General features: G+C 42.2%; 1 pseudogene; it reads right to left on the bottom strand.

Moving 5' to 3' along the window:
• Positions 1-6840: 6840 nt before the first annotated feature.
• Positions 6841-12074, bottom strand: LOC149274169 (proprotein convertase subtilisin/kexin type 4 pseudogene; annotated as a pseudogene).
• Positions 12075-12115: the final 41 nt, after the last annotated feature.

The following is a 12115-nucleotide window of genomic DNA, read 5'->3' as shown; positions in this document are numbered from 1 at the left end:
TGAGCCCAGAAAATAAAGGAATGTCCCACAACCCAAACCATTTTCGGATGGTGACCTAAAAAAACCCAAACATTAGCATTCTACAAAAGATTAGGTCTGACATAAATCTTAAAATGATCCGTTTTCCATCTCCAAATTGAAAATTCGTTAAAGGTTGTCCAGGTTGACCACGTACCAACCAATTCCCTGCAACCTTAGGACGCAGAGCCATAAAAGCCTCTGACATCTTCACTGGACACTTGCAATTCCCATCAACTCTTTGCAACTCTATCCAGCATCCTTTTGCTTTCCTGTCTGTTTTAAATTAATTCAAAAACAGTCGTAAATTATCACCGCAAACCACATCTTCCACTTGTAAGCCCGAGCCGCCCATGCCTTTTTATAGATATCCCAATAATAGATAAAGATCTAGCAATTAAAACACTTATCTGGGTGAAGTCAATTCTCAAATACTCTTTGGAAAGTTCAACCCTTTCATCTACGCTTGAGGTACCAGCTTCCCGAAGAGCTGAAAATCAAAGCATGACAAGGCGTTAGCTAGAACGTTCTTCTTCCCCGGGATATGCTTAGCTTTTAACCAAATATGATTGAACAAATGTAAAGTAAATCTCTTAATACATTAACCACGGGCACAGATTTAGCCTTCAATGTGTTAATAACCCAAACCAATCCCATATTATCGCAGTTTAATAATAATATTTTATTGCACCATAAGTGTCCCCAAAATTCCAAAGCTGCCACCACCACCTGCAACCATTTTTGGGGTCACTTAATTGCCACCCAAAAAATACCAAAAGAAAAAAAAAGAGAAAAGGATGAGCTACCCGGTACGGTCATGACATCTATATAGTTTCTCGCCTGTAAATGCAAAAACATCTTCTCATTAAATACATTACTATTAAGTCACTTAAATGCAAAAATACATTTGTCAGCGGTGACATTAAATCACACAAAAACTATATATTCTCTGATCAAATATGAGACAAACTGATTAAAGAGTTTTTTCTGTAATGGGTAAAATTCAGAAAGCGAGACAGCAGCCCCAAACAAAAAGCCAAAATGTAATTATTATAGAAACGGCACAAATTCTTAGTTGATGACAGCCAGCGTTTCCAAACGTCAGGTTAGCTTGATTTTTGGTTTTGGAAGATATGACATATGAGATCAGTCTATGCTTTTCCTTTCTTTCAAGCATGCTGTCAAACGGGCACGGTTTAATTGTTTTATTATTTAACATAAAATTTCCAGGTAGTCAAAATCCAAATTTGCAAAATAAGACTAGGAAAAGCTATTTTTGCCAAATAGTAAAAGGAATTTTATTGGTGTAACAGTGCTATCCGCGTCAGGTTGGGTCCCTGCGCAGATTCCAGATCTGATTTAGAGCACGGTGGTTGCCCATCAGACGGGACTGGGGTCTACTCGTGATCTTTTTCGTAGATACCAGTGAATGAAAACCACCAGCGTTCCCATAACCATTACAATGGCCACACAATTGTTATGAGGCACTTTCTTTGAGGCTGCGTTGTCTCCCATGTTTCGGCCAGCTCCACTACTCGTCCAGCATGCAAGAGTCCGTAGCTGAAATAGTGGCTCACTTTTCTTCCCACTGCATTTATGACCCAATCGTCAGCCATTAGGTAGGCAGGACTGGACGCTCTTACCACGATATGTTGTATATCCCTCCATGTAAGAGCTGGGTTTGCCTCCAATGCCAAAGCAAGGATCCCGGCAGCAAGTGGAGCGGCGGCTGAAGTCCCGGTGTGTTTATCTGTACACGTGTGGCGTATATCAGTGGTGATAAAAGTCCCTTCCTCACCACCATCACTGCTGTAAGTGCTTGTAAGTTTGCATGCACACGCCTCACTGTACCAAGGGACCGTTCCACGTTTTGTGACACCCCCAACAGCAACAGTGTAGATACTGTTGGAGAAGCCGTCACTGTTGTAGTTGTCATTCCTGCCACCGTTTCCAGATGCCCAAACAAAGATAGATCCAAGGCCACGGCGGCCATTTAGTATTCCTTTGTAAAAAGCCTCAAAAGACAACACTCCTGGTCCATCCAGTACCTTTCCATCATCAGTGGGACCCCAGCTGGCGCTATAAATGTCAATATGCTGTGGGTTAAAACTGAACGACTGAGCTTCAACAATGTCTGTGACTATCCCATCCAGCATTCGCACACCTCCTATTCTAGCGTTGTATGCTACTCCAGCGCCGCAGATGCCATTATTGGCAACCGCAGCCACCTCGCCTGCACAGCGGGTCCCGTGGTTGTTCTCATTAGATGGGTTATATCGGGGCTGAGGGTCAGGATCGTCGTCATTAAAATCGTAACTCGCCTCCGGATCATAGTTTAATGCGAGATCGGGGTGGTCCTTTTCAAGCCCATCATCCAGAACGGTCACCACCACGCCTCGTCCGGTATATCCACGGTTCCAAGCAGTCTGGACGCCTAAGTCAAGATTTATATCCTTAAGCAGGTACCGCTGCAAGCTGAAGAGGGGGTCTGTGGGAACCATACTAGGCTGGCTTTTCTCCCTTCTCCTCAGCGTCTGCTGCTCAAACCAGCTAACCTTGGGTTCTTTTTTCAGTTGAATATTTCTACCCCAGTGAGGGCTGAAGGATTTCCTTTGAATGCCACGATGAGATAGATGGTAGAAATCACTGCCAAGCACCACCTGCCCAAGGTTGATGAAACCGAATTTCTGTGCAATACGTTCTGCCTCTACAGAGCCATCGGGTATGTGCACAGCCCAGCTATTTGTGTAAATCTCCAAAGAGAAGATCACATGGATCAGAACAGTTAATAATCAAACACAAATACATAATTTGAATAATAAACAAACACAAACAAATTCAATTTGGATAAAACAGGCAGTGGTTTTTTATTTAGCTTTACATAATACTACAAATCAATTTATGAACACAAACAAATTGTAACCACATTAAAACTCTTGTCCCAATCCCAGAGTGAAAGCAAACTAACTAATCCCAGGCCATCAGCCCTAAAGCCAGAAAGCCAACTAAAAAAACAGCCACAAATGGATAAACAACAACCATTTGTGGTCCATCCCATAAAAACCACGGCCTGCTCCACCAGAAAGATCTTCACAGTCCCCTTCTAGGTCCACATGCTTAAAACTAAATCCCCCCTCCTTCCAGCCCCATAACTTTATGCATGGACCTATTTAGCTTACGCCTAACCCTATCTAGCGTTCTAAACTCTGGCCTTTTGAGCCAAATAAGCCCGTGTACCATTTCAGACGATATAATTACAGCCTCTTCTAATATTAGGAATTAAGAACAGCAACAGCTCAACAGATTTAACCTTCCCCAAATCATTGCCACCACAATGGATAATAATCACATTTGGCCATGGAAAAATATTCACATGTTCAAACAGAATACTCTCCATTTGACAAATTTTTATGCCCCGAATTCCTAACCAAAAAATATTAACTTCGTCATTTTCAAACCCGGGGTTTCCTCCGCATCTCCTTATTTCCTCTCTCAGAAAATAAAGAAATGTCCTACAATCCAAACCACTTTCAGATGGTGATCTAAATAAAAAAAAAAACCTTAGCATTCTACAAAAGATTAGGTCTAACATACATCTTAAAATGGTCTGTTTCCCATCTCCAGACTCTCCTAATGACCGATTTACGTGGAATAATTTTCTTTCTCCAAAACGAGAGTCGATAAACATTTTACGTCTAAATTGAAAATTTGTTAAAGGTTGACCGGAACCATGTGCCAACCAATTACCTGCAACCTTAGGACGCAGAGCCATTTGTTTTTGGTTTTTTTAGGTGATGTCAAAAACAGCCTAAAATTATCACCACAAACCACATCTTCCACTTGTAAACCTGAGCCGCCCTGCTTGTTGGAAAAGCTCCAAAAATGGCAATAACAAAAGCAGTTTTAAACAGACGCGCTTCAAAACGGTTTCAACAAATTTTACCTAAACATCAACTCATGCAGTAGCTCATATAGAGGTCTCCTAGAGTCCTGTGTTTAATACAACCAGAACCCTTTAAAATCAGTCTTAAAAAGAAGTCTTTAAAAACATTGCTTACCTAACAATTTAAAGAAAAAAAAACATAATAAACACCTATTAATAAAACCCTTCTTCATTATGTCCAAAACAAACTCCAATGTCTTCTCAATGCTAGCATCCACAATATTCGTAAAACACGATCACAATTTCCATGCCTTTTTATAGATATCCCAATAATAGATAAAGATCTAGCAATTAAAACACTTATCTGGGTGAAGTCAATTCTCAAATACTCTTTGGAAAGTTCAACCCTTTCTTCTACGCTTGAGGTACCAGCTTCCCGAAGAGCTGAAAATCAAAGCATGACAAGGCGTTAGCTAGAACGTTCTTCTTCCCCGGGATATGCTTAGCTTCTAACCAAATATGATTGAACAAATGTAAAGTAAATCTCTTAATACATTAACCACGGGCACAGATTTAGCCTTCAATGTGTTAATAACCCAAACCAATCCCATATTATCGCAGTTTAATAATATTCTTTTATTGCACCATAAGTGTCCCCAAAATTCCAACGCTGCCACCACCACCACCTGCAACCATTTTTGGGGTCATTTAATTGCCACCCATTTACTCTGCCAAAATATATATATATATATATATATATATATTATATATCCACTGAAATGCAGAAACATAAAAAGAAGCTACTTCTAAAGTTGCGATGAAAACATTCACTGGGTCACAGGAGTAACTTCATGTATCCTTTACATATTAGGTTGAGATTAAAGTTAGGTAGGATACACTTTTAATGTAAATATCTTTTCAATGCATAATGCCACCTCCATACAGAAAATACATTGTGACTCCCAAACACCCAAGATGAAATGTACACTCACTAGTAACGTATCCAGAGCATCAATTAATGTCAAAGAAAAACTGAAAGACAAAAACAGAACGGTAGAGAGAAAGCTATTTTCACTGACCCCCTGAGCCCCTGTCCAGTATGTAACTCTCTCTATTACAGCCCTCAAAGCCTCCAATACCCATCTTCATATTCCCCACAATCAACTGAATTTATTCTGGGTGACTTTAACATTCCTTTATCATTCCTATTTAATCTTTCTCTATCGTCTGGTACTCTCCTACTCGATCCCTACGTTCTTCCTATGGGCTAAGGCTCTCCTCCTCACTCATCACCTCTTCCTTTTCCCCGTCTACAAGATTTCACTCGAGCTGCCCCCATATCTCTGGAATCTTCTCCCCCCGAACCTTCAGCTTTCACCCCCCCTCCCGACATTCAAGAAACATCTAAAAACCCACTTCTTCAGAGAAGCCGCACCATCTTAGCTTCTAGAACTTCCTTGTCATTGACACAACCACCATACTACCTCTCACCCCATCACTGATACCCCCACACCACCTCTCACCCTTCCTCTGTGCCTTATGTTTGTCACCCCATTCCCTCAAGATTGTAAGCTTGCAGGGTCCTCTCCACCAAATGTATCGGTTTGTCTCGTCAGACCCCTTGAATTTATGTATTGTATTAAGCGCTGCGTAAACTGTTGGCGCTATATAAATAAAAGATAATAATAATAATAAGATTATTAAGGCAGAGAACCAATTAACACTTTTCTGTTATAATATAGGGGTTTTAATTTTTTATTTTTATAATGAAATTAATAAAACACATAATATTCATAATTCTACCAAACTCAAACTATCTCTGCCAGCCTCATCCAAAAAAAGCATGCTGTATTTTTTATAATACAATACAAGGCAGTTAAAGGGGGCATATTAATCACTGAATGTCTAACTAGACTTGAGTACATGGACCAAAAATGATTTGGACACAATTTCAATTTTTCCTTTCCTGCACCTTTCGGTTTGGATTAGATTCAGGTTTTTTTTTTATTTTTATTATAATAATTATTATTATTATTATTATTATTATTAGTGCTCCATTCACTATCACACTCTCAATGTCCCCATACCTTTTTCGCCAGCCAGCATAGCCGAGCAGAAATCAGGAAGAAGATGACCAAGAAAGAAGATGGGGACACGGAAGAGATTAATGGGAAAATGTGTGCTGACGACCTATAGGATATGCCACGGCGTTTCGGCAGTGAAACAACTTATTTTCTCTTATTATACCCTATAGGGATTCATCTGTCATTCTCTAGCACACAGCTATATTTTCACTTAATCTGACTCTTAGAACCTGTGACTGTACTAAGTATGTGTGTACCAAAATCTACGTTTTATTCCTATGAACACTGACCCAGTGCTGTCATTCCATAGGGGGGGGAAAAAAAGATATAATTTCACTTAGTTTGACTCCAGAAAAAAACACAAAACATCTTATTACATTGGACATTTAACCATTTAACATTTAATCATTCATCTGTCACTCCCTAAAACACAGCAATTGTTTAAAATGCTATAAAGGTGTCACGTACAAGTAGTTTGGAGACACCGTGGTCAGGTAGGACTCTAGGACAGAACAGTTCAGACAAGCCGAGGTAGGGATTCCGGAGAACAGGATAGCCGATAAACGTAGCCGAGGTCAGGATTGAGGAGGTCAGGATAAACGATAACAAGCCGAGGTCAGGATACAGGATACAACGTAGTCAGGCGAGCCGAGGTCAAACACAGGAATCAGGAAGGTAAACGCTATCTGGGTGCTAGCACAAGGCATAGACGACCATCAGAAGGCAAGGTGTAACTGGTCTGAGGGGTTTAAATGGAGAACCGCGGAGGAAGTCTGAATCTCCCATCAGCCCCCTCATGACATCACTTCCGGTGTCCTGGAATCGCGGCCATCTTGATGGTGGCGTAATCTACCTTCATAAAGTCCCGCAGTAGGTGAGTTCGCCACTAGAGGGCGCGGGAGCACTGAAGCTGGACGCCGTGTACCAGGAGGTCTGCCTCTCCTGCGCGGCACTTAGGAGGACGGCAGCGGAAGTGATCGTGCGGTGGAGGGGGGTCTCCCTCTCCTTCGTGGTGGCTGCTGCGGAGGTGACCGTGCGTTGGAGGGGGGTCTCCCTCTCCTGCGCGGCACTTCGGAGGACGACAGCGGAAGTGATCGTGCGGTGGAGGGGGGTCTCCCTCTCCTTCCTGGCAGCTGCTGCGGCGGTGGCAGCTGCTGCGGCGGTGGGCGTGCGGTGGAGGGGGTCTCCCTCTCCTTCGTGGCAGCTGCTGCGGAGGTGGCCGTGCGGTGGAGGGTGGTCTCCCTCTCCTTTGCGGCAGCTGCTGCTGCAACGTGGGACCCGGGGACAGGTGGGTAACAAAAGGGTGATAATGGCTCACATGCAGGGTTCTCAACTACTAATGTGTTAACTGCTCCAATTTAATTGTACAGCGCATCTTAATTTCTTTCTCTGAACAGATAAAGGGTAATAATAATTCCATCTAATCTAACTACCGCATTTGCTCGATTATAAGACGACCCTGATTATAAGACGACCCCCCAAATCTGAATATTAATTTAGGAAAAAAAGAAAAAGCCTGAATATAAGACGAAACTAAAGGAAAAAAGTTTTACCAGAAAATGTTAATTCATGTAAACTATTTTTTTTAATAAAAGCTATGATTGAGAAAAATATATATTTTTTTTTATTTCCTTGTATTTTCCAACCTGTCCCCCAGTTACGCACATCTGCCCCCAGGCTTGCCACTCCAATATGGCACTGTGGCCCATGATATGCCTTTTAACCCTCTATATGCCACTGTGCCCCATGGTATGCCTTTTGACCCCCTATGTGCCCCCTGGCATTTAGGGGGTTAAAATGCATATTATGGGGCAGAGTGGCATATAGGGAGGTATAAGGCATTCCAGGAGGCAGAGTGGCATTAAGGGAGTTAAAAGGCATTGTATAGAGCACTCTGCCTCCAGAAATGCCTTATACCCCTATATGCCACTCTGGCATTTAGGGGGTTAAAAGGCATATTATGGGGCAGAGTGGCATATAAATATTGTTTCCAATATATAATACTTTATCCATGCTCACTCACCCTTACACATAGACATTCAAGCTCAAAATATATTTTCTGTAAGATATAACAAAATATTTTTCTGTATGATTACGTGTGATGTAAAGTGGAATAGCCTCTGGGGTATTACATAACTTTGAAGTCACTTAAATGCAAAAAAAAAAAGCATGTCAGTGGTGACATTAAGTCACATAAAAATGATGTATTTCCAATCTTTAATCAATGTGCATTGCTATAGAATGCTTGATTCTTGTTTTGGAATCCACACAAGATATGAAATCTGAGATCGGTCTAAGCTTTTCCTTCAAGCATGCGAGCACGGTTTAATTGTTTTATTATTCAACATAAAATTTCCAGGTACTTAAAATCTAAATTTGTAAAATATAGCAAGGAAAAGGTATTTTTGCCAAATAGTAAAAGGAATTTTATTGGTGTAACAGTGCTATCCGCGTCAGGTTGGGTCTCTACTCTCCCTTGTTGAATTTGTCCTCATCAGTGTTCAAAAGCAGAGGAAATCTCCTCCCTGCGCAGATTCCAGATCTGATTTAGAGCACGGTGGTTGCCCATCAGACGGGACTGGGGTCTACTCGTGATCTTTTTCGTAGATACCAGTGAATGAAAACCACCAGCGGTCCCATAACCATTACAATGGCCGCACTCATTATCACTGCCACTAATGTTGTTTGAGGGATCCGGATGAATGAGGCGTTCTGTAAGTCTACACTTGGGGAGTCAGATCTTACGCATGAGTTGTCTTTTCCATTATATTCGTATAAAGGGGAACAGGAAGTGCAATTATTGGCAGACGACCCTTTACACGTAAAGCAGGATGGGTGGCAAGCGGCACAAGAACGAACAAGGTGAAAGCTGCTGGGCTCTGACACCTCCGCTCTCTGCGTAGACTTAAAGTATTTGGCAGGGCAGTAAGATAGACAGAGCTTTCCAAAGGTATAATATGGTGCCAAACATTCTATGCACGACCCATTTCTATCCCGCCTCAGACACTTTCTCATGACAGACTTCTTGATTTTCCTGGACATCATGTGTTCATCTGTCCCGTACAAAATCAACGTGACGTGATGTAGAAATCCGTGGTTGCTGTAGCTTCCTCTGTTCCTAAATTCTAAGGTCCAAAGGCCCAATGGATTTTCATCCCAAGATTGTGTGGTCATGAAGGACCAATCTCTGTACCCATCAGTGCTGGTATCATGTGGTCTCTTGCCCATCAGCACAGAACGGGTGCCCATAGGACTGGTAAGATAGATTTCCAGGTCACCTCTGCGACTGTAGCTGAGGGACATTTTTGCTTGGACATGCTCAAGGGATGTTATGTGATTGGGGGACCCAGAACAGGCAGTGACATTGTAAGTCAAAATCAGATCTGAATGCACTTTTTTGGGGGTGCTCACAATTGTTATGAGGCACTTTCTTTGAGGCTGCGTTGTCTCCCATGTTTCGGCCAGCTCCACTACTCGTCCAGCATGCAAGAGTCCGTAGCCGAAAAAGTGGCTCACTTTTCGTCCCACTCCATTTATGACCCAATCGTCAGCCATTAGGTGGGCAGGACTGGACGCTCTTACCACGATATGTTGTATATCCCTCCATGTAAGAGCTGGGTTTGCCTCCAATGCCAAAGCAAGGATCCCGGCAGCAAGTGGAGTGGCGGCTGAAGTCCCGGTGTGTTTATCTGTACACGTGTGGCGTATATCAGTGGTGATAAAAGTCTCTTCCTTACCACCACCGCTGCTGTAAGTGCTTGTAAGTTTGCATGCACACGCCTCACTGTACCAAGGGACTGTTCCATGATTTGTGACACCCCCAACAGCAACAGTGTAGATACTGTTGGCGAAGCCGTCACTGTTGCAGTTGTCATTCCTGCCACCGTTTCCAGATCTCCAAACAAAGATAGATCCAAGGCCATGGCGGCCATTTAGTATTCCTTTGTAAAAAGCATCAGAAGCCAACACTCTTGGTCCATCCAGTACCTTTCCATCATCAGAGGGACCCCAGCTGGCGCTATAAATGTCAATATGCTGTGGGTTAAAACTCAACGACTGAGCTTCAACAATGTCTGTGACTATCCCATCCAGCATTCGCACACCTCCTATTCTAGCGTTGTATGCTACTCCAGCGCCGCAGATATCATTATTGGCAACCGCAGCCACCTCGCCTGCACAGCGGGTCCCGTGGTTGTTCTCATTAGATGAGTTATATCGGGGCTGAGGGTCAGGATCGTCGTCATTAAAATCATAACTCGCTTCCGGATCATAGTTTAATGCGAGATCGGGGTGGTCCTTTTCAAGCCCATCATCCACAACGGTCACCACCACGCCTCGTCCGGTATATCCACGGTTCCAAGCAGTCTGGACGCCTAAGTCAAGATTTTTACCCAGGTACCACTGCAAGCTGAAGAGGGGGTCTGTGGGAACCATACTAGGCTGGCTTTTCTCCCTTCTCCTCAGCGTCTGCTGCTCAAACCAGCTAACCTTGGGTTCTTTTTTCAGTTGAATATTTCTACCCCAGTGAGGGCTGAAGGATTTCCTTTGAATGCCACGATGAGATAGATGGTAGAAATCACTGCCAAGCACCACCTGCCCAAGGTTGATGAAACCGAATTTCTGTGCAATACGTTCTGCCTCTACAGAGCCATCAGGTATGTGCACAGCCCAGCTATTTGTGTAAATCTCCAAAGTAAAGATCACATGGATCAGAACAGTAACAACGAAAACCAGAGCTATGCTCCTCATCTTGTACTGTCAGCTTACAAAAGCATCTGTTGGCCTAACGGCCAGTGCTTTTATAACCTACACTATGTCACAGTAGAAGGGCGTGGCACATCTGTTACATCACAATAGCAGGGCGGGGCTCGGAACTCTCAGCGACAAGCCGGCTAGACAACGCTTACAGTTATGATGTCAATATATAATTCTGAAACAGTAGTGTGTGATTATATATATATATATATATACACGGTATATACACACACACATATATATATCACACACAGACTACCATTCTAAAATGTGGGGTCACTTGGAAAATAAATGTCTAGCTGTAACAATTGAAAAGGGGTTTTCTAATGATTGATTAGCCTTTTAAATTTAAACTTGGATTAAACACAACGTGCCGTTGGAACGCAGCTACAATCATTCAGTCATTTATAACATTAATGATGCCTGTGCTGTATTTCTGATGCATTTCATGTCATTTTAATAGACAACATTCGTTTTCTTACAAAAAGAGAGACAGATCTATGTGACCTCGTACTTTTGAATGGTAGAGTATATATATATATAATTATAATTATATATATATATATATATATATATATATTGCCAAGAGAACGCCAAGTATAAACAAAACCCTTGGGGGCTCTAATCAAGATAATCTAACAGAGTAATAAAGTGACATTTAAAGAAGCGACGTGATTAAGGGTTCAAAATGGTGTAAAAAAGGCACGAGAAGACAAGCAGTCGCAGGGTCGGCCCCTGTACTTACGCCACTGACCAAGATGGCTCCGGATATAAAAACATCAAATCCATGGCATGTAGCTGTATGTCCTGACTGAGTGGTGGCGGTTAACACAGTAAGGGAATATAGATATGAATGGGATCGGCATATTGTTATCCCGACTCCTGAGTGAAGATGCGAGTCTGCAGTCAAACTCTATTCCTATGTTTCTTTTTTTTTTTTGATTCCCATTGCTATGTTTCATGTACAAAGTGAAATATGTTTTAATGATCCCTTTTTTTCCCAGTGTGATACCCACAGTGTTAGCAAATGCATACACACGTATATAACCCTGGGGGGACCTGTGGGATCAATAAGGATGCCCTCCATGATGAGAGAGGCACAACCAGGGTTCATGGAATTTTATTAAGGAGAAAAACTACACAAAATCCTGATCCGTTTCATACATTTATTATACATCTATGCACAGACATGTAGTACATACATATATTCCATTTAATCTGTAATAATTGAAAACTGTTCAGATCTTTAGTCATAATATAAACAAAAGCCACATAATAGCTTGATTTATACTTTCTATGCCGACTATCCGTTTTAATGGGTTAACTACTTCCATGTCTGCTTATGGTGAACATTTCGCCCTCACAAACACGGCAG

This window comes from Sceloporus occidentalis, unplaced genomic scaffold, assembly GCF_023333645.1.
Source record: "Sceloporus occidentalis isolate IW3139 unplaced genomic scaffold, rSceOcc1.0.p SCAF_345, whole genome shotgun sequence".
Taxonomy (NCBI): domain Eukaryota; kingdom Metazoa; phylum Chordata; class Lepidosauria; order Squamata; family Phrynosomatidae; genus Sceloporus; species Sceloporus occidentalis.
Note: the sequence above shows the minus strand (reverse complement) of the source record. Positions and strands in the feature narration are given on the sequence as shown.